This window comes from Tyto alba, unplaced genomic scaffold (assembly GCF_018691265.1).
Source record: "Tyto alba isolate M040663 unplaced genomic scaffold, T.alba_DEE_v4.0 Super-Scaffold_14, whole genome shotgun sequence".
Taxonomy (NCBI): Eukaryota; Metazoa; Chordata; class Aves; order Strigiformes; family Tytonidae; genus Tyto; species Tyto alba.
The window spans coordinates 4282501-4310466 of NW_024881276.1; the positions used below are offsets into that span (position 1 = coordinate 4282501).

Below are 27966 nucleotides of genomic sequence, written 5' to 3' on the forward strand. Positions count from 1 at the left end.
GGGGCACTTTCTTAATTTATTGGGCAGTTCTGCTTTCTGAATCCTTCCCAGGTGTTTCTAGCCTTTGTCTGCACCATGTCACTTTCTAAATGTGTTCATTTGTGCAACTTCAAACATCAGCAACACCTCCCGCTGTTCCCTTATTTAAGAGCTTGAAGGTCAAAGATATCTTCAAATATCTCTAGTTTTACATTTTAATAAAATAAAATATGAAGTTGGGGTTTATTTTGGTTTTTAATTGGCGTCTGGGATGCTGCTTCCTTTCGCTGGAAGCAGCGGTTCCCACTTCTGCATAAGTTGACATGGATAATATGTCATTAAAAATAATGATATGTTATTTACGAGGAATGGTCACAGTGAAGAACCCTGGCCTCTCCACCCAGGAACTTTCTTTCATCTTGTCAACAACAGCTTTTAGTCTTTGTTTAAAATGACAAAGGTTTCTAGTGTCAATATACTCCTCTGACTGTCCTCGGGACGGCAGTGCTCTAACCAGATTTATCAGCAAAGCTCTTACTTTCTCATTATAAGCCAAAGTCTGGTATTCAAATGTCATTCACTTCAAAATCCTACATTTTATTTCATGGCTATAATATGTCAGCACTGTCTCCAACTGCTCCTTTGATGTAAAAAGACAAGGGGGGTGTGACAAGATACCTTTGATGTGCCACATCCAACCTGAAGTTTGAATTATTTATAAATGTTTGGCAAATGACATAAAATGATAGTGTAGTGATATGTAACCCGTTACCAACTACATTCTCGGATCAAAACACACTAACCACCAACATCATTATCTTATTCCAGAGCACTTGCAAGGGTAGCTGCTCACTGGACCGGGATGTGCTGACGCGGCTTATGAGCCTGGTTCTTCCACCTTTGTGGTGGTGAATTCAGGGAAGCCCCCCCCAATCTCCTCAGCTTCAGCTTCCTCTCCCTTAAAGCAGGGACACCCATCTTTTCTGTCAACTGTCTGGACAACATGGTGCTACATATTTTTTCTATTTACAGTATAAAAGCTAGATATTATTCCCGTTACTACAGTTTTTGTTCTATTTTCAGAGTGATATTATTCCTACTGCTACAGTATTCTGCCTCCAGGGTGCTGGGTCCTGAGCAAACACAAATTCAGGCTGGTCAAAACCCACCACTGTTTACATCTGAAAAATATTTTAGAAGTTTAAGATCATCCATTCCACACCAGGGCACTTAAATTTATGGGAAAATCAATAATTTTTCTTTAGAAATTAACTAAGCTTTTTCCAGTAGGTCCTGATCTGTGTAAAAAGGCACAAAACATCCTCCAAACATAAACAGAAAAACTTTGCAATAGTACTAAATCCATAGATGCTATTATTTTTTGTGAGATGTTTATAGAAATACTTTTATGTTTCGGTTAACTCTCTGAAACAAAGAAACAGCAGCTTTCTTAATGGAAGACATATTGTTTATTCTTTGCTTTTATTTACTAATTTTGTCCTTAACTAAGTAATAAAGCAATGTAGTATTTCCGTAATATACCTAATAAGCAATCTAAAATTAATTAACTCTTCCTTTCTCCTTTCCTTAATTAGTTCCTTATTTCCTGACTTACAGTTTTGTATAGATATGTATTTAGACTGATTTTTTAAGATAAAGCTATATATACAGACTTAATCATTTACATTTTATATTAAATTGCAAAACTTATATAAAGATATATAGATATAGATATAGATATAGATATATAGATATAGATATAGATATAGATATAGATATATAGATACAGATATAGATATATAGATATAGATATAGATTAGATATAGATATAGATAATATAGATAGATATAGATATAGATATAGATATAGATATAGATATAGATATAGATATAGATATAGATATAGATATAGATATAGATATAGATATAGATATAGACATGTATCATTATCCACAAATAGTAAGAGCTGAGTGTGTCCAGGCCAGGTGAAATTCAGGAGACCTTCCAAATCTGAGCGTTGTCAGCTGTAAGACCACGAGGTCCCCACAGCACTTTAGCACTGACAGGAGGGCACTTCACTGCCACGTGCTGAAATTGAGGATGCTCCTGAAATAGAGGATCCTCTACCCAAAGGTGCTGAGCAGGAAAGGAGACAGGCACGGATGGGCTGCCATCCTGACCAGAGATAAAGCCCATCCAGAAAGTTAATTCAGAAGCGCCTTTAAATTGTGGCAGGGTCTATGCCCGTTCTCACTCCTGTCATCGCTAAAAGTTGGCATAAATGTAATGGAAAGACATAGAAACCTCAGATGGTCAGGAATTCTAGAAGCTGCTTTTGCAAACCAAGCAGTCTCACCCTTCATTTCTGGGGCACCGACCCAGCCCATGCAATAAACCGTGACCCAAAACTAAGAAGAACAAGGAAATCAGGGTCTGTTCAGTGGAAATGGACAAATGAGAAGTGACCACTTTTATTTCAAGCATCATTGGTAATAAATGTGTGTACGTATGTGCATATACATAACTTCTCTGCAAACTCACAGCAATAAATCCTTTTGGTGCAAACATTAATGTAATAGATATTAAAGAGAATACTTTAAAAAAACAGAACCATTGTGATTGGTTTAAAAAAAAAAAAAAAAAAACAAACAGCAAAATTCTGGTAAAGAGTAAGATTCGCTTGTGCTTTTAGAATCAAAAAATCAACTTTTTACACATGGAAAAAACAAAATCAAGCTTTCCTCAGAAAGTACTGTTCTTCAGAGGACAAAGTATTCTGGGTCACAAGTGTCATCTGCTACTATTACAGCAAGAGATGGAAACATGTAGTCACTTTCTGCATTGAAAGTGCTTATTCTCCTACCTCATGATGCTCAAAGGTGATGATAATTTTACATTTTTCAGCCTGTCTCCTACTAGGGTACAAAACCCACTGCCTACATGTTGAGAGGGAAATCCAACACAGGTTTTCAGCAGAGCAGCTCTGGTGGGAGGAGGATGAGGCTGGCAGGTGGCTGTAGGGCTGTATGTTAGGATAAAGAAGTGTGAAGATACTGTGTCAGAATTCAAATCAAGCAGTAGGCACCATCCAGCTGATTACAAGAGTATTTATACTCTTACAATATTTATATAACTGAAATATTAAGAGAAAAAAAAAAAACTGATTTCACAGTTCAAGCATCTGTTCTACTCATAAAACTGTAGCTCAAAGAGAAATGAAGTTACAGTACCAGTGCAGGCATCACAGGAATGTAAAAGAAAGGTTCTTCACAGGCTTAATTCAACCAACAGCTATCTTAAAAATGGCAAATTAAAAATGCAGCTTACTACACAGATTAAAATGTTATTTAATAAAGTATTCATTGAACACATCGATACATTCCTACACTGGGTCACAACATCAGGTTGTTAAGGCACATCACCATAAATCCTAGTATCGTTCATTTGAGCTCGTTTTCAAGCCTGCACCAAAGGGTGCCTGCCACAGTACAGCATCTCCCAAAGTCATGGTCTAGCTCTACTCTTCCTTTCCTCGCTAGACACAGGATAGCCCCTGTCAGGGTAGACTCTGCTCTCTATCTTCAAAGTGTCTCCGCGTGAGAAAAGCATCACAAGGCCTGGCATTCCCAGACTTGGCTGGGGTTTGCAAGTTTGCAAAAGATTTGCCTGCCATCCATCCATCCATCCATCCATCCATCCATCCATCCATCCATCCATCCACCCACCCACCCACCCACGCTATCCTATACACCAATCTCTCACTCCAGCTATTCGCGAGCTGTCCTGAAAAACTCTTCTCACCCCCCGAAGCGCACCTACCACCAGTACACTCCACTCAGGATGATGTCTTTCAGTTAGCCCTCTCCTTGCTCAACCTCGAGAGGCTTTTAGTTATTTTTACAGTTAACCACTTGATTTCTCTAATCATCTAGAGGACCAAACTGTGTGTAAGAAGTTTAGCTGGCCTAGCTGACATCCATAAAATAGCAGCAGCACACCCAGACGCCCATCCAGGAACAACGCAGGACGTACATAGGTACTTTGGAGCATTGATTCTTTCCCTCTCTTTCATTAAATCTGATGAACCGATGGCACACATTACATGGCTGCATTTTTCAACCATATACCATGAACATTTTTATCTCGTGAAGTAACAGTTAGCCTTTTAATTTAGCAACATTTTACACAGAACACACATTACGTGTTATTGAGAAACATTATTAGTTTTAAGGTCTGTGTGCCACACCAATCACGGCCAAATCACTTAAAAAGAAGGGTACTTGGCTACACGGGCTGACGAGTGACAAAGGTGGCTTGATGCCACCCTAACTACATCACTTACTTGGCTGACACTGTCTGCAGCCTGAAGAGGACTTCAACCATTTATTAATGCATGCATGTATCCTCAGAACCAAAGCCTTTGCTAACAGCAATTGGCACCGCTCCACGGGAGGCAGCTGAACGTTTGTAACAAATCAACAGCTCCTCCAGCAGCACGCAAAATTTTGCCTTCCTTTATGTACTGTCCCACGTGCCCACAGGATTTTGCCGACAGTGATTAGAAGAGAATGCCTCACACTAGTGGCTGCAGTGTCTCCCAAGCCCATCCCAGCCTCCTCCGTTGTGCTCTACCTTCCAGCTGACCTTATTAGTGAAGCCACCAGTAAGAGAAGAAACCCTTGGCTGATAATAAAGGTAATACTATTTCATAACACTAGTCGCACAGTTTATCCTTGGAATCCACAGCACCTCCAACACACGGACTCAAGTTCAATGAATTTGGTGTCTTGTTCCTGGGACAGGAACAGCCAAACATCTAATTCCTAAAGGCAGTAGATCCACAGAAGCTCTGGAATTAAATACATCGGATATACTATCGATATCCACTTAATTCATCAGAGTACTCTGTAAAATTTTAAAAAGGGAATCATCATGTGAATTTAATACGCAATACATGATCTTGCTGCTTCATAAATAACTTAGTTTTAGAACTAAGACAGCTTTTCACAAACTCACCTAAAAAGCAAGCTTTCTCTTCTCTTCCACCTTTAATTTAAAATCTCTCCAGATTTGTAAACACGTGAGAGAAAAAATTAAAGTCACTTCAGAAATCTCAAAAAATAGCAGTTTATGCATTAAAATATGTAACAGTCCAGGGCTTTTTTCTAGGCTCAAAATGTTTTTTTGTCATGATTTGGCATATCTTCAAGTGAAAAATCAACTGAGGTATACAATTGTGACTTTCCATGGGTTTAATAAGGGGGGTGGCAGTGAGTCTGTGTACTAATGTGAGAGAATCGAAGTTTGAACCCCTGACAACAGATGCACTGCAGCTCTCATTTCTTTTGGATTTCCACTGAAAACAATTACTCTTGATTGTTTACTGTCTTGTAATTTTGAAATAAACTTGGGTGTACACCAAAGTGTCAGAATAAAGCAGGTCCAGTATCACCTTGTGAAACCTCCCTGCTCTCACCAGTGCCTGCCAACCATCCAGCACAGCAGGCAGGTGTTGTGGCACAATTCTGAGCACAGAGGAGAAGGTTTTTTACCACCTGGGGAAAAAAAAAAAAAAATGTACAATGGCCTTTTGCATTAAGCACCTTTTTCTCCAGTTAGTATTCTGTTCTCCACCTAAATATAAACTGTGAGTAGCCTAGGCATGAGATGACAGCTTTGATGCTGAAGCATGCAGTTCCCATGGGGTTGTTTTTCTCTTCAAAGCAGTTCATATTCAAGCCAGGCGGTACCTGAAAACCCTACTGTACCAACTACCTGCATGGACATTATAGTTAATGTAACAGGCTTTATACAGCTGAAGACAAACAGAAAGTAAGATAAAAATTGGACAAGATTATGGAAACTATTATACTGCACAAGTGTGTGCCCAGCATGATTATATTATAGTCAGAGCGATGTAACTGAATTAATTTCCAGTTCCTAGAAATGTGCTGGAGTCCCCACAGAGGTGTAAGAATTAAACAGGCTGTAAGAACATTGTGATTTTTGTCTTCAACCTTCAGGCTACTATTATCTGTGATGGCTTCATTCTCCACGCACATATCAGCACAGTGGTCATTCTGCTCTAGAGATGCACTGCCGTGTACCACTCCAGCTCCAGACCACGACATACCCAGAAGTGTTGTGTAGGAGCTTGTAGGTGTATAAGGTAAGGATGGCCGAGGCTACTGAGAAGAGGTCCTCACTCTGACCCAGTTCCAGTTCTGTGCCTCCATCTTTTTGGTTTACCTGGTTAGCACACGTTAAGAGTTAAGGGAGAGAGTGCATTACAGCAAGCAAGCCAGTGCTTGTTCCAGTAGAAGACTCTCAAGAGTAGATGGTTCACAGCGCCGTACAATCCTAGGACAACTCAAGTTGGAAGGGAACCCAGGAGGTCTGTAGTCCACTCTGCTGCTCAAAGCAGGGCCAGCTTTGAGATCAGACCACGCAGCTCAAGGGGTCTTGAAAACATCCATGAACGGAGACTACACAACTGCTCTGCACAACCTGCCTGACTGTAGTCATAGGCAAAAAGGTTTTTCTCACGTCCAGTTCAAACCTCCCTTGCTTCAATTTATGACCATTGTCTCTTATCCTCTCCCAGTGCACCACTGTTAAGAGCCCAGCTCCATCTCTTTGGTGACCTCTTCTAGGCACTGCCTGAAGTGCTACTATTAGGTGCCACCAAAGCCATCCCTTCTCCAGGCTGACCCAGACCAGCTTCCCCAGACACCCCTGACTGGGCAAATGCCCCAGCCCCCACTGCCCCCTCTGCTGAGCCCCCTCCAGTTTGCCCATGTCTGTCCTGTGCTGGGAAGACCAAAACTGAACGTAGTATCTAGATGTGGTCTAAGGAGTGCTGTGTAGAGGGGGATAATCCCCCCTTCCCTCAGTCTAGGGGCTATGTTTCTTTTCATACAGCCCTGGAGGCTGTTGGTCTCCTTTGCCTCCAGGGCACACCACTGGCTCACATTCACTGCCCACCACCCCCCAGGGCTTCTTCCACAGAGCTGCTCCCCAGCCCATCCATCCCCAGCTGGTGGTGGTGCAGAGGTTCTTCCCACCAAGGTGCAAGACCTGACGTTTCACTTTGCTGAGCTTCACCTGGGTTCCTGTTGGCCCATTCTTCCAGCCTGCCTAGGTCTCCCTGAATGGCAGTTCTGTCCTTGGGTCTGTTGGTGGGTGCCCCAAATTTGGCATCATCTGCAAACATGAGAAAAGTGCACTCCGGTCACCTTCTACAGGTTGAGAGACAGAGAAAGCACAAGTGTTGGAGGCTATGTGTTGCCACTGAACTGCTAGGTGGCTTTAAAAAGTCACTGGATTCCCCCATAGTTTTCTTCCTCCCTACATAAAATGTGGATGGCAGATCTAGAATGCTCTGGGCAGTACCCCAAGTGCCTTAGAAGAGAATTTCTATTCAGATCTTGGTATCATTAACTGTTATTGTCATTACTGCTACTTCCTGAGGTCACGTTTGTTCCCTAGCAGGGGTTAACAGGACTCATGGGAATTTACAGGGAATCCTCTGATATGTCCTTGTAAAGATGTGTTAGGAAGATTTGTCACTTCACAGATTGGCAGTGCTCAGACACCTGCAAATCCTACACTCTTTTGTGCCTGAAGCCTCAAAGGGAGGTGAATACCCAGGCTGCAGTGGCCTGAGGGCAGAGGCTGATAGGTGCAGTAATGTACCATGTCTCTGCTTCGTTGCATCAATGAATAAATGCATATTCCTTAGCTCTTAACTCACATTACAGTTCGGTTATGCTATGTCAGTCACTGGAAGCATATACTGATGAGAGTCTTCCTGTGCACTCAGTGTCTTCCTTTTATCTTCACCAAGACTTCATTAAACTCCCACTTAGTTATAGTCCCTATTAAGCATGTCTGAATGATATTACAGTAGAAAATAAAAACAAGTCATTAGAATGGAGATTGACTGTAAACTTCGTTTTAAGCCATTTATATATACATATGTCACAAGGGTGATGATGATAATATGTTCAGACATACATTAATTGAAAGAAGCTAGATAAGAAACACATCCTGCAATTTAACTAACTATGTCATATATATTTTGCATGATGACCACAACTTAATGAAGACTTTGTTTAATTTTTGCTATAGGTATCATGATCAGTTTATTGGGTATTCATTTAATAGGGTTCACAGCACACGCAACCCACCACCAAATGGATACTGAATAGCAAATAACATTTTCTTCATGTGTCCAGGTTTACCCCAATATGTGATATATATGGAAGAGGCTATTGATACAAAATACTTTTTCGTTTTCTTTCCCAGCCCTTGGTACATACATCCCCCTGTTCCACACAAACCCAAACATTCTCTCAAGCAGGCTTTATATAAAACACCATAATACCCAAAAAGCATCATAATCACGTAGCAGGTTTCACCGTGCAGAAGTGTTAGCACTCGTAAGTTCAGGGAGTTTCTTTCCTCCTTTGCACTTAAAGACGTAAGTACAAAAGATGTATCACATGAATGATTTGTACTTTTGTAAGAAGGTGTTGGCTGTTTTTAGCAAAAATATGACAATTCTGCTATTTTCCCACTGAAACATTCTTTTCTCGCATATATTTATTAGTTATAATAGGTTAATCACCTAATAGGCTTTTTCTCTAATACATAAGGGCTTTGCCTATTTGAGGTCAGTGAAAAAAACAAGACATAAAATCTATTTGTTATTAATGTACTTCTTCTAGACCATAAAACCTGAACTCATTTTTTTTTTCAAAGTGAATACCGTGTTAGTATTTTCTTTATAAGAAAGATTCATTTATAATTTCAGTGTACAATATCACTCATGTTTGATCACAAAGTTCTCAAGAAAGCATCTGCAACACTATCTGGTTTTAAAGTAAATGCATATTGGGCAATAGTAGAGCCAGGTTTCAAGGATAAAGATCCTCAAGGATCTTTTTTTCAAATGCATTTGAAGTAAATCCATGTAAAGATCCTCAACTCATTCTAGAGACACAGATTTCTAATTTGGTCACATAGCTTGTACATATGTATGTGCACATATACACACACGTATAAGTGTGTATATATATTTATATACACTTTTTGTAAAGGAAAGTGGCAACTTTTGTCCTGTGATCTTAGCATTTTACTCCACATTAGCTGCACTTTTTAAAATTTGAATACTCTGGAGACTGTATTCTTCCATCTTGATATAACATTCCTCCTTATTTATTTTCCCATTCCTTTCTCAATCAGCCACAATCAATTTTTTTCCACATCTCTTTTCTCAACCATAATCCACATTCATAATATGCTCTACAAAGAAACTCTGAATGTCACCTTACTGGTATCCTTTACGTATGATTTAATTTAATGGTGACTCTTGAAAACACCAGTAAGAATCCTTAGCATTCCAAAGTAGTACATCAAAACATTCAGAACAAGGATGTAAATCTCAACAGCAGCCACTGTTCTGAGCCCCTTCAAGCTGAAGCTCAAATTTTCTCATTTGGGTAAAATTTTGAAAGCTATGAGACTGCCTCTAACAAGAGCAGATGCTGCCATGCAACTATATGAACAATATTAGCTATGCATATTAAAAGCAGAGTGCTAAAATAAAAAAAAGGCTATTTTAAAGGATATTTTCTTGAAAAACCTTGCTTAATGTAGAACATCAAATAAGCAAATGTGTGCTGCTTTCCAATACACTCATCATTTTGTCAGCCCACTTGAGGAAAATCAATTCCCGCAGTTTGTCCACAAACGGCGTTGTGCACTAAACAGTCACAGGTCAGAGGACTGCTGCTTCGGAGGGAAAGGAGAAAACACCCACGTGTCGAAGGAAAACTAGGGGAAAAGTCACCTGCTGAGAAACGGCGGTGGGATTTTTCTGCAGGCTTGAAGGCCCAGCCCCAGCCCTGCGGCGGGAGGGAGCGTGCCAGGCGAGGGCCTAACGCTACGTACGCGCCAGGCGAGGGCCTAACGCTACGTACGTGCCGGGCGAGGGCCTAATGCTATGTACGAGGGCCTAACGCTACGTACGCGCCGAGTGAGGGCCTAACACTACGTACGCGCCGGGTGAGGGCCTAATGCTACGTACGCGCCGGGCGAGGGCCTAACGCTACGTACATACCGGGCGAGGGCCTAATGCTATGTACGAGGGCCTAACGCTACGTATGCGCCGGGTGAGGGCCTAACGCTACGTACGCGCCGGGCGAGGGCCTAATGCTATGTACGAGGGCCTAACGCTACGGGCCTAACGCTACGTACGCGCCGGGCAAGGGCCTAATGCTATGTATGAGGACCTAACGCTACGTACGCGCCGGGTGAGGGCCTAACGCTACGTACGTGCCGGGCGAGGGCCTAATGCTATGTACGAGGACCTAATGCTACGTAAGCGCCGGGCGAGGGCCTAACGCTACGTACATACCGGGCGAGGGCCTAATGCTATGTACGAGGACCTAACGCTACGTACGCGCCGGGTGAGGGCCTAACACTACGTAAGTGCCGGGCCGCTACGTACGCACCGGGTGAGGGCCTAACACTACGTACGCGCCGGGTGAGGGCCTAATGCTACGTACGCGCTGGGCGAGGGCCTAATGCTACGTACGTGCCGGGCGAGGGCCTAACGCTACGTACGAGGACCTAACGCTACGTACGTGCCAGGCGAGGGCCTAACACTACGTACGCGCCGGGCGAGGGCCTAACGCTATGTACGAGGGCCTAACACTACGTACGTGCCGGGCGAGGGCCTAATGCTATGTACGAGGACCTAACGCTACGTACGCACCGGGCGAGGGCCTAACGCTACATACGCGCCCAGCGCGCGGGAGAGCCTGCTCTTTCCCTGGAGGGAAAACGTTCCGGTTCTTCCGAGCTCCGTTACACCACCAACAGAGTCTGTAGTAACATTTCCAATGCAAGGTGGTTACGCTAGCAAAGAAAGCGGAAGAGATAAGGCCTGCTCGTGCTGCAGGTTTAATGCACCTCTCACAGCGACACCGTATTGCCGAACGCCAAAACTTGTCATTTAAGAGGCCCTGCCAGATTCAAGTGTTATATCACAGCATAAATCAGACAACTAATCTCCACAATCCCGCCTCCAAGCTGTTTAAAAACATACAAATCATACCGAGTGCCTGTCACATTACCAATAATTGAAGGGTCACAGATTTTAAGGCCACGAGGAACAACTCCAAAATCGTCGTGTCTGACCTCTTGTGTAAAACAGGTGGTAGACAATCGGTCCTACGTCGAGCCCTCCACCAAATGGGGCTGGAGCCACGTAGGACAGATCTACGTGTCCTGCCTGACAGCAGCCTGAGGGTTAATCTACTTTACACTCACCTGGGGGGGAAGAAGTACAGCTGAGCTCTCGTATGACACCAGGACATCTCGAGCATGCAGCAGTGGCCATCCTTGGACCCTGGCTAACCTTTTGTCTCTGCAGAGACCCTCCTACGCTGGAATGACCTTCAACGCTCGTTTTAAACCTGTTTTAGGGAAATGGTGTGAGACACACAGAGGGCATACTCACTGAAGACACTGGCTCTTATTAACCCATTTTATGAGGAAGGAACTAGAAAATAAGCAAACTTGTGATGTTCGTTGTTCAGTTACGCTTACATGACACTTTCAGAAAATATTTAATAAACCTTCCCCAGAATTTGCCTGAATATTAAAGAATGAGTAAAGAATGACTTATCTGGAAACATACTGCATGTTGAAGTCAGATGTGACAGGGTTCCTGAGACCATGCTAGAGCATGCTGCCTTGCAGTAGGAATTAATCCATAAAATTCATTACACTTCTGCTGATGAAGCAGTGGTAACTTCTTCACAGTTTTTTTTTCACACAAAGAGGCAAAATTTTAAAGTGTCATTTTACACAGCGCTTGAAAAGCCTATTAAATTGCTTTTGAACTAATAATGCTTTTTCAGCTTATGACATTACTGATTTTTGCAGTATCGTAAAGATTTCTCTTGGCTCAAACAGGAACATGGTAACGAGTTGTCTTCGCCTTGAACAATGGAATTACGCATGATATAACAACCCGTATTATGGCAAAAAATACTTGCAGGTGATCTATATCTACCGGATGCTATTGTACTCTGGATCTCAGTCGCAGATGCTATTTCAGATATCACCTTTGAAACACCACCATACATTAAGAGAGAGCAAGCTGGTGAAAATTGTTGAGTTGGGAGAGGAGCACACAATAGCACCAAATATAAATAAAATTGTCACCAAACTTTGGAGCAAGCAAGTAAATAAATATAAAAACAAGGTTTGTAGGCGCTCCACTATAACCAAATTGCCCTTGTTTACTGTTGTAATAGTTCTCTCAACTTCAGTAACACCCTGCTGCTTCAAATTCACTTGCAAATCTGTCCATATTTTTCTGCCTCTGTCAAAACCAACTGCACAATTCCACACTGACCTCAGCAGGGCCAGGATTACATCCTCTTATATGAGGCATCACAGCAATACGAAGGGTGGATTTCATATCTTTAGGGTTTTGCGCTTGTTAATACACAATAATGAACACACACAGTATCGATACAAAGCCAGCGATTCTGTGACTTCAACTACAAATCAAATGCGATATTGCTAATCATTGCTCCGCTTATTTTTCAGATGTGCTGGCTGGAAAACACCCAGTAGTGTTCATACAAATGCATATATACATGTTTATATATAAACACATATATTTACTTTCTTTAGAATAAAAGCTGTTTGGAAAAAAAAAAATATTTTCTGTATCTTGCCTCCTAGAAACTATATGCTTAAAATAATAATAAGCCAGCTGGAAACATTGCTGGTCAGACAATAACTGAGTGGACTACTTCACAGTTTCTGCCAATATTAAGCTGATTAACATTAGTTATGATGGGTACTATAAAATATGTCAGGTCATATCAACACTTCAGGCGTTCAACCACGCGCACACGTATCTGTCAGTATTTGAAGTTTCGTGAAAACCATTATAATTTGCCACATTCCACCCAGTTTTATATCTAACAGTTTAAAATACTGGTTTATCGTGAAATAATTAACACTAAATGGCAAAGCCTCTATGACCGTAGTGCCTGCTAGCTCCTGCCAGCTGGGAGAGGGGCAGAAGGTGCACACTGCTGTTAATTTAGAAGGGAACGTGTGACACAACCTGACACGTCAAAGTGTGAAGAGGTTTTTTGCCACTTAAGTAAAAACATGTGTACTGACTGGTGAAACTGAAAAAAAAAAAAAAAAAAAAAAAAAAAAAAGAAGAGGGATTGGAGGTTATTTTATTTCTATATAATTAAATGCATAAGGAAAACAGAGCTATGGCCATTTCTAAATGCATTTATGAGCTTTTCCCCCTCCTCCTCCCTTCTTCCCTTGCTGTTCAGAGCTGTTGAGTAACAGACATTTCGGAGTGTGCAGGGGGGAAGTAAACAAATGCATCACTACTGTAGTTGCAGGGCAAGGAAACGTTGATGTCACTGCTGCTATAATCACATTAGTAGGGTGCGTTAACGGTAATGTCGTGTTTGATCAACTAGTCAGGTCAAAAGCCTTTCGAGACACAATCTGATGAGAGGCACAAACCCAAATGGCAAGAGGATTGACTTCCGAAGAGTTTCCTTCCCAATACAGACCCCTGCTGCAAAGGTGAGCTTTCGGTCACCAACACTCAATGTCAAATCATCCTGAACGACACGATGACACTTTACAGCTGGCTCGGTCCCCGTTCCCCCCTCCTTTAAACCCGAATTTGATTTTTCTCTGATCGCCCGCCGCGTACAGGCACCCGCACCCTGCGGCGTCCGAATCCATCCCCGCGAGGGACAGCGCGCGCAGCCAGAGTTTGCTCCTGTTCCTGTCAGCGTGTCTGTCAAGGACAGAAAAGCTTCCAGCCCGAGTGTTTAGGACCATTTTTCTTTCAGTAGGTCTTTTCCCTTTTAAACACAATGTGTTGCTGCCTCTCCGCTTTAGCACACGGTACTCGCTACAACCGAGCGGTAAGAGCAGAAACAGCCAACGACAAATTCTTTCAGGTGGGAAAAAGGCTGGGCAGGATACGTCCTCTGTGGCGTCCCAGCGCGCTTGGCACACTGATGTCCACCAACTGCGTACTTTTTAATCAACATTTTCTGACATTTGCCCGGCTTCGGGCATGTGTTTCACCCTCGAGCGGAGAGCGGCCGGCAGCAGCTGCAGCGTTGGTGAGACCAGACAAGGACCGCTGCCATCCAGAACTTCCCATGCACATTTTTCCGTCATCTCCCCCACTTCTTTCCACCCTGGGAAGGAGAAACTCATCCCGCATCGCATCCCCCCTCCCCGAAGTCTGCCCGCTGCTGCCCGCCGGATACCCGGCAGCTTCCCCTTCATTTTCCCCGACTTCCCCGATTTGACCCCCCACCCCCCGGACTGACAAACCGTTGGCTTTCCACCCACCCCCCCACCTCCGCATCCCCTGGGCTCACCTTTTCGGTCTGGCTGGCGGTGCAGCCACCGCCTGCATACCAATGTGGGGCCGCAAAGGCAGCGCGGAGACCGCCCCGCCCGGCCCCGGCCCCGGCCCCGGCGGCTCCCGCGGGCGCGCAGCCTTCCGCGCGTTGTCACCTCGATAAATGTAAAGGGGCTGATGGAGGTGGGGGGGGGGGGGGGGGGACGACGACACACGGGACACACACGACACGACGGACGGACAGGCACAATTCACCCCGGCCAGCAGGACGGGATCCTGCTTGTCCCCCGGGGAGACCCACGCGTGGGCGCAGCAGGCACTCAGGCACGCACACCTAGCGCCGTGTGTGTCTGCGTGTGTGTGCGCGCCTCTGCCACATCCGTGTGCGAGTGTGTGTGTGTGTGTGTGTGTGTGTGAGTGCGTGTGCGTGCGAGGGGAGCGGAGCGGGGCGGGAGGGAGGGAGGGAGGGAAGGAGGGAGGCAGCCCCGCCGCACCCGCGCATCCCCCGCGCCGCGGAGCGCGGAGACTCACCGGGTCACCCTGGTCTCTGAAGGTCAAGCTCAGGTCGGTTTCTTGATTGCTGTTGTCCTCCGGGCGCTTTCGGCTCGGCTCTTCCCCCTCTTTCTATTTTTTTTTTTTTTTTTTTTTTTTTTTCGTTTTTTTCCTCTTTTTTCTCCTTCCCCTGCTCCGGCCGCGGTGGCGGCGGCTGCCTCCCGGCGGGGCTCCCGCTCCCGCTGCCGGCCCCGCGGGGTGAATCCCGGCTCCTTAAACCCCGGCCCCGCCGCGCCGCTCAGATCCCGTGGTCGCAATCCACATCGCGGCAGATGTACCACAGGATCACGTAGAGGATCAGCAGGATGGCGAAGATGAACAAAGCCACCAGGATAGCCTTGGTCACCGGAGAGATGAGGGACTGCATGTCACCCGCGGGCCGCCGCCGAGGACAGACGACTCGGGAACTACACGGGGCCACCGAGCGCGGACGGATCCCGCCGCCGCCGCCCCCGCCGCCGCCAGCGACCCGGCGGGCACCGGCGGCTGGCGCCGCGCCGGTGGCGGAGTGCCGGGGGCTGCCTCCCTCAGCGCCCCCGCTGCGGAGCTCCGGCGGGCGCGGCGGCTCCCGGGCGGGCGGGACGGGGCGGCGCGCACGGACACCCCGGTGCTGCGAACCTGCCGGCCATGGGCACCCGCGGCCCCCGCCGCGGCTTCAAACCCGCCCTGCGGCGGTGGTGGGGGGGGGGGGGGGGGGCGGCAAAGTTAAGCGCGGGGGCGACCCATGGGGGGACAGGTGTCAAGCGGCCGGCTGCCCTGCAGGTCTCCGACGAAAGCCATCCGCGGCGAAGGGAAAGTTTGCTCCCCGGGGGGGAGCGAGCGAAGGGGTTGGGGGGGGTGGGGGGGGGGGGGTTTGCAGGGGGAGCCGCCGGCAGCGCGGCCGCGGCAGACTGGGACGGCGCCGGCCGGCGCGTTCCGCCCAGCCGAGGTTTTCCCTCCCTTCCCCGCCGCTCGCCCCCACCTCCCTCCTTCCTTCCCTCCTCCTCCTCCTCCTCCGCCACCGCCTCCCGCGCTCCCGCCCGCCGCCGCCACGCCGCGCCGCGCCGCGCCACGCCACGCCGCGGGGAGCCCCCCGCCGCCCGGCTGCGTGCGGGGGCTGCGGGTGCGCGGTGGTGCCGAGGGCCGGGGTTCCCTTTCCCCGTCCGCCCTCTCCCACCGCTCTTGGCATCTCCGCCGTCCTCGCTGCCCGCCGGAGACCGGGTGCTGGGGATGGGGGCACAGGCTGGTCCCCTGTTCCCTAAGCAGAAAGTTCCCCCCTCCGCACCCACGATAAAATTAAAAATTATTATTTTTTTTATTATTATTATTCTGGCAGGTCGGGATAGGTCACGGCCTGCCAAGAATCCCCTTGTGGCCTTTGGTGCGCGCACCACGGGCCAGCTAGTGCAGAAATAGGACGGGAAGATGGAAATCGGATGAAAGACCCTCGCCTGCGTACTCAGCCCCTAACAGCAGCTCCGGCGCAGCTTTCGGCTCGCCCCAGAGCTCTGTAGCACCAGAGCTGCCCGTACAGCGTCGGATCACGCACGCGGCAGCCCTTGGCCGAGCCCACCTGAAGTTTGTCCCGGCACAGCGGGCCAGGATCAGGCCCCCCCCCCCCCGGGGAGGAACGAGGTGCCCCAAGACCAGCCCTGGCGCTGGGGGGGAAACCAGAGGTGCCGAGACTCTTGTCACACGTCACCCATGCAAGTGGGCAAGAGCACGCTCGGTGGGACACAGAGCCGCTTCTGGTGCGACGCGAGGAGTTGTGGCCTTGGATCCCTCGTGGGGACGCAGCCAGGTGCCTCTTCACAGAAGGTGCTCGCTGGATTTCAGTTCTGGGTGCAGCCATCTCAAAAAAATACAGAAACGCTGAAGGGAGTCGTGGAACCATGTAAGATAAGGCTGAAAAAAAAAAAAAAAAGTGCGATGTCATCCCCCCCGAGAAGGACAAGAGCAACTTCATCAAAAATGAGAAGGAACGGTTAAAACTTAAATACATATAAACTGGAAAAACGAAGGATAACCAAGTTTGAGAGGAAGAAGGTAAGATAACATTATGTAGGTATTCCAGGCATAAACACCCTGGAGGAAAAACTCTTATTAATGCTGAGCATGGGGATTTAAGAAAGGGCAATGGAAAGAAAACGTGAAAGAGAAATGCTAGGCTGTTAAATAAGGAGACTTCTGACAGAGCGAAATGTTTAAATGGTATGACATAATATCCCAGGTGAATGTGTTACAGCACACATTGCTTGACTTTTTGGAAAACCTCAGCTTTTTCGTGCAGGAGGAACGGTCAGCTCTTTAGGGATACCCACTGTGCTGCCTTTGGCTCTAGCGTTTTAGTTCCTCATCTGCAGTATGCAGATGGCTATGTTTCCTTTCTTTTCCTTTGGGTGTGACCACCTTATACTGTGAGGTTTTCACTGAGCACTTTTTGGCTTTTGAAGTAATTATATCTTGGCCAGAGCTGTAACGCTACCGGGGTCCGAGTACCAAGTTCATAAAGAGCAGCTTGGACTCCAAACAACAACTTTGCTCGGTAGTTTATCCTCCCCATTTCAAAGGAGGGCTAGATTCTGGAGGCAGCTGGTTAGGTGCTTACGTCAGATTCTTTAAGACGTCAAAAACATCATAATGTTTCTAATCCTCTTGCTGGACATTAGTATTTCCTTCGTAGGAAGGTGTAATTTCACATAGACTAGTTGTGACTAGCTGATTCTCGCACTCGAGCGTTCGTGCGTTGCCATCCGCCTTCCTTGGCTTGTCAGCTCTCAAAAAAGTGACACCAAACCTAGCAGTGTCAGGCACAGCGGTAGCAATGGCATGCCGCTGCACCGAGTGATGGCTGATACCTCCCTACTTGTCAGCGTGAGAAGCAAAATAGTGCACCATCATTTCTGAGCCCGAAATGTGACCGATTGTGTAACGCGTGCAATCTGTTCTGAACAGGTTTTGAATTCTGCTTGTTTGATTTGCATGTACTTATGCACAAGGGCATCCCTGAGTAATTAAAAATATATAGCCTCTCCGTGTTTGATGTTCTGTCACTGGCAGAGTCTGAGCCAACACAGAAATCACAAGTTAAAAAGCAAATATATTGCCAAAGCTGTCCTTAGTTGAGAAAGCTGATTTAAACAAGGAAGTAAACATAAAAACCATCTTAGTTTTCAGATGTCTTATTAGTAAGCAGTGGGGAAGAAGGAAATCGATCTTTGCCAAGTGAAGAGAGATAACAGTGACAGAAAAATCATTTTAATTTCCACCTTGTAAGCTGATATTAAATTAAACAGGAATACTAATACATGTAGCTTTTGGTTCTCCCTTTCTCGATTCCCTTTGAAAATGTGCTGCAGCAAATGCGCATTTGCAAGGAAGAACACGCACAAAAGATGGGTGACAAGACCCACAATCACGGGCTAATGCAGGCAGCTTTAAGCACCCAAATTAAATCCCATGCGAATGTACCAAATGCTTATGCAACATAGATGGCACAGCGAGACTGGGCTGGTTCTTTTTAAGTTCACAGGCAACCTTAGCCAACACGAAGCTACCACTGCTTCCCGTCGGCTCTCCTGCTAGGGTGTTTATTCAGAAATGGCTAGAACCCCTTGGAAAGACAGGGTGGGGTTTATGTTCCAGTTTATGTCACCACAAATTCCACTAATGGGGACAAATCCTGCCAACTCACAGCACACCCCTGGTCTGGGAGAGGATCCGAAGCCGCCGAATCCCCAGGAGTGGGCTGCAGCGTTGGAGAAGGGAAACGACCAGTGGTCTGTGGTGGTGGGTAAGGCTTGTGCCAACAGAGTTGGCTGCTTGGAGAAGTCGTAGCTATTAATCCTCTCTCACTGTAAACCTGAGACCAGCAGCAATGCAAACCCAAGGTATTTCCCTCTTTCAGTGAAGACAGGGGCAGATCGGGCAGAAGACCGGTGAGTTCAGGTTGTAATAATTAACATGTTTTAATTCCTTTACCAGTGAAAACATCCAGCCAGCCTAAGCCCTTATTTTTTGAGGGCAGTTGCTTTTGCGTGTAAAGTCGAGGGTGTCAGTGAAAGGCTTGTGATTGACCCTGGTGTTAGCTGGAGGTGATTCCTGTCCAGAGTCAAACACGGACCGATCATTTCTAAACATGATCTTTCGTTGCATGTCCATTTTTCAGTGGTTTCGTGGGAATTTTAGATGCAAAAAAAAAAGTGTAAGGAGATATATTCTGGTTTATCAGAAAGATTTGGAGATGTACAGAGCAATTCCCTGGGGAACGAGTGTCAGAAGCATGTCTAAGATGCCCAGTGAATTCACGTGACCAACTGTTCCTGGAATATGTCTGCACTAAAGAGGGCCACGTGGGTTAAAAATACTAAAGGCACTTGTCAACCAGCTAGCTTTAGTATGGCGATTTGTCCAGCATTGCTGCATGGTGCTCAGTGCATATTAATTTAGCCCAACTCTCAGTCTATTGTCTTAAAAATAGATACGTTCGGTGTTTTTTTGCTGTAGAAGTTTTGTCACTGACTTCAAACAACCCATAATTTTACTTGATTACAGGAAAGTACAATGAAATTAGTGAAAACTGGAGTCTAATCTAATAAAAGAGTGCTCGACCATGAGCAGAGTCATAGGAAAATATGTTGTTTAAGGGACTGATGATGTGCTTCAGATCTTTCCACCTCTGGAGCATCTTTCAATTCATTTCCAAACCAGAAGTGACCTCAAGTTGATGGACCAACTACCTGGCAGCTGACTCTGTAGCTTTAGTAATTTTCTGAGAGGATGTATGTCTGTATCATAAAAACACTGATGCAAGTGGCACTAATTAAATTGGAGAAATCCATAGATTACATGTCAGGCCTCAAATACTGCTTTTTAGGCCAAAATGTGCTGCTGCCGAGACAGTATCTGTTCTGTGAATTAGAAGAGAGTTATCAGTCATCTCATGTTTCACGATGACGGGCACAGCATAAAAGCCTGGGCAGACACAGACACGCAGCATGAAGAGCAATCAAACAAACAAAACAAATCTCACCCTCAAAGAGGGAGCCAGAAAACAAGCTCTGAGTTATCAGTGATGTTAATTAACAGACCTCCCTCTGGTCAGCTATTTGGACGACCCGAAGACATGAGAAAACTCAAAATATAAGAGTTCATAATCCATCTGCTTTCTCAGAAGATGGAGCTCAATGTACAGGGGTGTAAAACTTTACAGTTTGGAAAGATTCACAACAAGGAGAGGTATTGAGCAATGGTCATTTATGGATGGGGAGAGGGGAAGCTTACTGGCTGGCCCCAGTAAAGAAGAGATTAAATGAGCCCTTGACACAACACAGCTTTGGAAAAAAAAAAAAAATATTCTTTATAGAATACTCAATAGTAGAAATGCAGGAAGAAGACAGGAGTTACATATTGTCATGCTGCATCACGTCAGTAATACCCTCCTGGGGTACTGGAGTTCCACTTTCCAGGTTAGAGCATTTGGGAAAAGAAAGGCAAGAAAAAGCAACTAAAATGACTCCAGGCTGTAGGAATGGATCTTTATCAAGTCGAAGCTTCAAATTAGGGCAGAAAATCAGGTAGCTCTACTTTCGCAGACTCTCTTGGAGCTGCAGACACAAGCTCTCCTGCCTTTCCATGGGAGATGCCAGAAGGGGATGGACAGTTCTGTTTGCCTTTGGGTTTACTCAGAGGCCTCCCAGGCATCACGTAGGGTATCTGGTTTGCTATGGCACGGGCAGTTACATTTGGGGTGGTGTTTGTGCTCTCCCCTCACACGCTTACTGCTGGGGCTGCCCTGTGCTGCTCCTGGTCCAGGCCCAACACCCCGTCCCAGAAAAAGAGGGAAGGTGGTTCACGTGGTGGTGCCTGATTTGGGAAATCTCAGTCCCACCCCTGCCTGTAGCACTGATTCACTATCCCAGTTTGGGTGATTTAGTTAATTATTCTGTCCAGGAGGAGTAGAAAGTGGATATGATTGCATTGCTGTATTGTTGCGAAGGTAATTCTGCTAAATACTGCGTGTTCTTGAATATCGGCCCTTTTTAGCTCTCAGCCACCGGTTACTGGAGCTCAGGGGGGAGGAACATGGAGTTTGACAGATACACTTCCCCGATGAGAAAAGTCAAGCTGTTTAGAGAATGAAGGTGCTCTTCAAATCGCCGCTTGGGCAAACCCTAGCTGCACTTTTGTTCTTCAGTTTTATCTACAGGAATTTCAAAACACGGAATAAACTCAGTGAGTTAAGGAAAAGGAGAGGCAAAGAAGGTATCTCTGGCCTAACTGTCCATCAACACTTTTGATATTTGTCTTTTAGATCAGAGGACAGAGGAGAGCTTGTGTTAGGCACATGTCCATCCAAAGAGGTAGTTAGTATGCCTCATCTATGTTTCCATCAGATTTCAGAGGAGAATTATTTTCATGCCTTCTCCTTCCTACCTCGTACAAAGGTGAAGAAGTCTATAAATAAATATTTTTGTTTGACTCTTTTCAGATGTGCTAAACCAGTCTTACCCGTTAGTGCTGGAGGAGAGAACTAAGCCAATTAAATAGATATCACCCTTCCCAATTTAACTCATCCTACACGGTCCTACATGAGCATTCTACCGATACCTTGTGTTATGGATTTTTTAACTGCACTGAAGTATAAACTGTCCTTTTATACCACACTTTTGGAATGAAAAATCTCTACTAGGAACCAAAACCAGAGGCAGGCTATTTGCAAAAGATCTAGGAATTGCCCAACATCATAACGAGGAGTTCAGTGGCAGAGCTGGGGTGGAAGCTTTCTGTTCTTGTGTGCACCTTTAGAGAACCACTTCTGAGGTAAAGATTTGGATATTGGACATCAAAATAGAATCCGTTCAATTTAAAATCATTTTCTTTAGCCAGTGGCCACACAACAGGACTTGAGGACTAATAGCTCCACTCACCCATACCACTAGATAAACAGTTTTGCTGTGATGGAGATTGGCTCCAACAATCAAGCTGTCATTTAGAGAGCAGAAAGATATCCTGAAAAAAAATGATAGCTCATGTGCAGTGCGAAAGAGATCGATATGACCAACAGAAGGCTCCATTGTGGGTCTATTTAAAAGATGAAGAGAGAGGTATTCTGCGGGGAGTGAACTAGTTTTGTCTTTCATCTATCTCCTGCTGATGGTGAAGAGAGGTGAGACGTTAAATGTTAGACTGTTAAATGCTGTTACCCTTTAATTGCACTCATAGTTTCTGCTGCGGAATTCTTCATTTTGCAAGAGTGGCGTGTTTATGTTTGACTTGCTCCTCTGTTTCTGTGCAATAAAAAGTCAAACTGGCCAGCTAAGGGAAATGAATCCCAAGCTCGCTCAAGGAGCAGATAAGTACCTCTGGTTTTGCTGGGTGCCGGCGGTACCTCATTATTTCTGCTCTGTGCAGCAGATTGGTGTTGGTGTTCCCTTATCAGGGCCCCCATTGTTCTGAGCATTTTGCTAACAGATAGCAAAAGGCAGTCTGTGTTCTAAGGGTAGTCGGAGGAAAGCTGAAACACGTATGCAACAAATAAGGCATTGGGGAAAGTAGGTCAGGGCTGGCCACAACAGAACCACTTGTTTAAACAAATGTGCAGGATTACCAGGTTTTGAACAGATCAGTCCTGAGTGAAACATGTAACTCAGCTGGGAAGCTTTGTGTAGCACGACATCCTAGGGTCCTCGCAAAGCACCTAGGTTTAATAGTGGATGCGCAGCCCTTGTCAGGATGAGGTCTTAATGAAACTTAATAGTAGGAGACTGTTACTAAACAGGAGACTGAATTTATTCAGAGGAAATAAAAGTTTGGTTTTAAGAAGTATAATGAATTCAGCTAATTGAATTTATTCCCACATAATTACTAGCAGAAATTTCTAGTATCCTATAACCTATTGTGAAACTGGGAGAAAATATTTTTTTGATCATATATAGAAGCCCTTCAGATTCAAGTTTGACCCAAGTATAGCACTTAGAATGCCTGATCTGTCTTTAAGGATTTTGTTATTATTCCTCTTCATTGCTATAGGCTGCACTGTGCTGCAGTAGGGGTGTGTTTTCTGAAATAGATATTCAAAAAGAAACCATATTGGGATACACGGTACAAGCACTGAGCACTTTCCCAAAAGGGTAGACAAAGAAGTCGAGAGAAGTGTATTTATGTTCTCTTCAAAGCACCATGTCCAAATCAGGTGAATGAAAGAAAGCGAGTGGTGCAGCAGGATCAGTAACAGATCGGGATTTGGGCTGTGTGAATGCTGGTGTTTTTCTTATCAAGACCACACTGTCTTCCTTCTGAGCCCTGAGCTCCTGCACTGCCTGTCTTCTCGGGCTCTCCCTTTCCACGAGGCAGCTTGGAAAAGAGGGTGCGTGGGTCAGATGCAAGCTGAGGCGGCACAGCCAGAAGGTTTGTGTGCCTACAGCCTCCTGAGAAGCAGCATCCAGCCGCTCCCCACCAGCGCGTTGTGAAACGAGCACGTTTTGCTGCACAGCAGAGCTTGTCACCCACATTTCGACAAAGCTAGTCACAATAGCTTGACACTTTTAATTGAACTTTACGGAAATCTCAGTAGTTAAGATTGATTTTCAGGCTTTTAACCACGCTGTGCTTCAGCGAAATACTGAACCATGGATACTTCCGTGATTATTCCACGGGAGAACATTCTCGCTCATTCAGGGTCGTGGGAACTGTGAAGCTGGAGGGGATCTAGAGGGGCACGTAGTGGACAGTAGAGAATTTTCTGCTGGACAGATTTCCAATGAAAACCACTCATCTCCTGAAAGCAGGTTCTTGATGGAGAAGTTCCAGATTTGGAGAGAGATTTTTGTCTTATACTGGGAAAATTGGCAGGATGCTTCAGGGACGCCTAGCTAGATGAAGCTTACCATCTATGTTCTCTGCCTACAGGACTTTCTCACCGTGTGGCACCAAGTGCTGCCGCTCTCCACCATCTTGATCCTTCTCCTGCTTCCTTCTCTCTCAGGTATCTAGACAAACGGGCCGTAACATTTATTCTCCCTCTCTTGAAGCTTAAATCAGACCTACGCTCATCTGTTGGTGTAAAGTCACCCTGAAGTATGGTTCACTGGGCAGAGCTAGGATGCACTAGAATCAGGTTCAGTTTCCTCCTCTGTCACAGGGTCCCTGGATGGCGCTGAAGAAGTCACTTGGCCTGAAGGCATAAAATAGGGATAATAATAACTCCCTCCATTAGAGTTAGGGGTCTCAGGATGAGTACAGTAGAGGCTGTGAGTAGCCATATATGTCAGAGTGAAGCGTATCCATCCCATAGATCCATAGAACCCTCTGAAAGAGGAAGAGACTCACAGAGCATAACTTGAAAACTGCACGTGCATGCTGCAGTCATTAAGGCCACCCTGAAGGCAGGTGAGAGCAAGTTAAAAAACAGATGTGCTCCTGAAGCTCTGGCTTTTTATGCCCTCTGCATCTGAAACAGGCGGTGGAAGCTGCAGCTTGCAGTCACTGGAACCAGTGCATATGGCCCAGTATGGCCAGAACAATCCTGGTCCATGGTGTCAGTGTCAAGAAGGAAAGGTCAGCTTCTGACCTGCGACTCCTTTCTTATGTCAGCTGCAGGTTTGGGACAGTTCCCCTGGGGAAAAAAAAAAAAAAAATACAAGCTCATCCTGATCACAGTACATTTCCCTGGAAAAATGTGCAGAGCAGAAGAATATGGAAGTGAGAGGGAGAGCTTCAGTGTTGGGGAGAGACGCTCTTCTTACACTGCAGCAGTCTGTACTAGTAGAAGTTTTCTTTTTGTGTCGGTGAAGCAAATCTAGAGTAATGTATAAAATTAAAACCCATCAAATAATGAGGCCAACATTTCAACACAGAAACAAAGTTGCTAGTTCTCATGCCTCACAGCCACTGCATGTTATTTCTTTTAGCACAAGGTGCTAATGGTCTTTACTTTGGGCGCAAAAGAGTACAGGTTTTAAACAGTCTGAACATCTGAAAATGGGACAGACTTCCAGACTGTTCAAGTGTCTGCGGAAGGTTTTGTTGCAAAACGTGGAACTAGACAGATGATATTCAAACACAAAATAAAAACCACCTTCCAGAATCGTACCTCAGTAGTCTTGAAATTATCGTATTTTTGTATCAAGGGTAAATCTAGGAGATAGGCTAAGCTTTACTGAAATGGTCAATTACAGGAGTGTCAGGTTTGCCTTCATAAAAGATAAAACTAGCAGGATTTAATCACAGTTGAATTAATTAAATTAAGTCAATCATTTCTCTTAAATAAGGTGTAGAGTCTAGCAGGAACCAATTCAGACTCTTTCCTTCCATATATACTGGACAATCTCTGCTAATTTCTGTTAATTCTGATAATTGTCTATATAACATTGCTTCCCTCTTTCCCATTTTGCCAACCACATCCATTTATTTGGCAAAAATATTGACGCTGCTGAGTTACTGTACATAATGAACAATCGGTGTAAGAGCCAATAGCCTTGAAAATATGTACCCATCATTCTGTCCTTTGCTTGCACCGTACCTTACACAGGGCTGTCTTCATCCCAGCCCCTGTGTACGAACTCGGAGAGCTACCCCAAAACTTTGTAAGAATGTGGACGTGAAGTATGACATCAAACCAAGAGTAGAAACTAGAACCAGAAAGCGGCAGAAAATCGGGTTACACACATTTTGCCATTTCCGTTTGTGTTACGCCTTTGTGTCTGCATGGCCAATTTTTCAGCTGAATCCCGCGCCATTAACGCCAGTGGACTTTTATCGTTAATGGAAGCAAGGTCAAGCGCTTGCTGGAATTTTCCGTTTTTTATGTATAACTTCTAAATTCTTTATCCGCTCTGCTTCTCTATTTCCATAACTTTTTCTCCGTTGGTCTGGTTATTTATGATGACCCCAGTGATACAGCATTCAGCTGCCTCCAAAGTTTGCAGCTTGACCTTGGTAGTGCGTCAGGCTAATGAAAACCTAGTTGTACAGGCAGGTTTCTGAGTAATAGTAGTTCTGAAATCATGTAATGAGCTTCCTAGTTGGGTACAAGTGAATTCTAACAAGAGGAGAGAGCTCTCGGCAGGGAAAGATACCTGCACAGCACAGTACTAATATCCCTAAGGGTGCCTGCTGGGTTGTTTTTTATTAATTTCTTCTTGTCTGAGAGCTCCACCTAATGGAACCAAAAGGAAGGTTTCAGATTTTCCATCAAAATCCCTCTTTTTATTTCTGTGCTGGTGTTTGTGTGCCTTCAGGAAGAAGGGTGAGGGAAGAGGTGCATCGTTTGCTTTTTGGAGTAAAGGATAATTACTGAACAGGAATTCTGTATTATGTTGTCTTCTGTTCTAATAATGCAGAGTTTCTACACACTGCAATTTCTATAAAGGCAAATTTAACAGAGATAAACTGTCTCCCAATTTTTGCACTCAGTTTGCTTAGCTGCAAGATCTATGATCTTGCACAGACAGAGCTTCTTACTTGTGCATACCACTACTGCATATCACTGCAGCACTTTTCATGGGTACAAAATACAGCTTGCAAGATCAGGGTCCAAATCTGCAGAGAGAATAAATTAGACCATAGGACTACTCTTATTCACACAAACTACTGGGCGAATGGTATTATTACTGCTCTGAGGACATCAGTGACAAAGCATTCCCAAGGATGAAATTTCCACAGTCAGCGTTGCCACCTGCAAACATTCAGAAATAATGATTAGAGTCACTTCTCCCCCCACCCCCGCCAAAGTAATGTATAATCATAAAAGTCATGAGCTTGCCTTTTATATTCAATTTTCAATTTTTCAGTTTTTTATTTTTGCCAAAATAATGTTTTCAACCTTTTCTTTGCAACAAGGAGGGGTAGAAATTACCCCCCTTTTTGCAGTGAAAGCTGAGATCCTCACAGTAACCAAGATCCTTTAGCGTCCTGAGGAATGTGATGTAGAACACCATTGGACTTGCGACCTATAACAAACAAGGCAATTATGTGTAATATTTTTAATACCATACTCACATTACTGATGAGGTCTTATTTTGCCTCAGCGCAGAGAGTTAAATCAAATAGAAGATGTAACAGGGCCAGCAAGAAAAGCAAAGCAGCATTAATCCTTGAAAACGCAGTGAGGGTGCTGTTTGTTGGGGAATTTACCCTTTCTGATACCTGGCAGGCTAAAAACAATTTACTCCTCAAAGTCTAAATATAAGCTAAAGGAAGATGCTAGGCTAGAAAGAGGGCTGTGGGCGCTGGCAGGTATCTGAGGACATAGAGAAAAAATGCTATCAGCAGGCAGGCAGTTTCTCCCAGTGTAGAAAGAGAGCAGCTGAGTCAGATGCTCTGCATTCAAGGTTATAATGAATGGCTGGAGGTCAGGTAAAGGGAAATATATCTAGACACTTCTTTTGTTTTAAATACCATATAGGTATTTCAGGACTCATGCAGCAGTAGTATTATTGTATTGATATTGTTACAAATATTGTATTAGAAGCCCTGGTAAACTGCCTTGTTTCAACAAGAAAACAAGCACTTCAATAAAATCTCTGCATGGCTCAGTAGAAAAGTTAAGGAGACCACAATGGGGAAAATTCCAACTTCCGAATGAGGTGACTCGATTCTGGGGATGTATGAGTGGGAATGGGCTGTGGAAAATGGTAGGCTCACATATTTGCCCGGAATCCTGCTGCCACTGCTGGAGTCAGAATACTGATTGGAGGGACCATCTGGGTGATCCAGTAAGGTGTTTCTTACATCCCTGTTAAATCTTGTGGTTCGTACCACGGATAAATGGAGAAAGAAGACCTTGATCTGAAGGTGTTCCTGATGCGTCTCTGTAAATTTGTGCTGTTCCGGGAAACTGAGAAATGACACATAGGGCCATGCTTGCACTGTGAATGTGATGAAGAAAAAACCCAAGGGTGGGAGTCTCCCAGCACACCGCTGCTCACTGACTGCTTCTCCCCTGGGGCTGGGAGTGGCTGCCTGGCTCAGCCTTCCCGGACTGAAAAGTGGTGAGGAAGCAAAAGGCTG

At 45.2% G+C, this 27966-nt stretch overlaps 1 protein-coding gene and 1 long non-coding RNA gene across 4 annotated transcripts in view; both read right to left on the minus strand.

The window, feature by feature from the left end:
• ZBED1 (zinc finger BED-type containing 1) overlaps nt 1–15943 on the minus strand; it is a 60257-nt gene extending 44314 nt beyond the window's left edge. The window contains exons 1-2 of one of the 3 annotated variants that reach the window (XR_006164967.1): nt 14956–15040; nt 13240–14254 (exon numbers count right to left, since the gene is read on the minus strand). The gene's annotated coding sequence lies outside the window, so the exon portion shown is untranslated. Of the gene's footprint in view, nt 1–13239; nt 14255–14440; nt 14488–14955 lie in introns of those variants that run through there. The other 2 variants (XM_042789000.1, XM_042789003.1) reach the window with 2 other exon arrangements.
• A 303-nt stretch (nt 15944–16246) lies between these two features.
• Nucleotides 16247–27701, minus strand: LOC116963444. The gene is made up of 2 exons (XR_004408171.2): nt 26956–27701; nt 16247–16860 (listed from the first exon to the last, which is right to left on the minus strand). It is a non-coding gene; the product is annotated as an uncharacterized LOC116963444 (long non-coding RNA).
• Nucleotides 27702–27966: the final 265 nt, after the last annotated feature.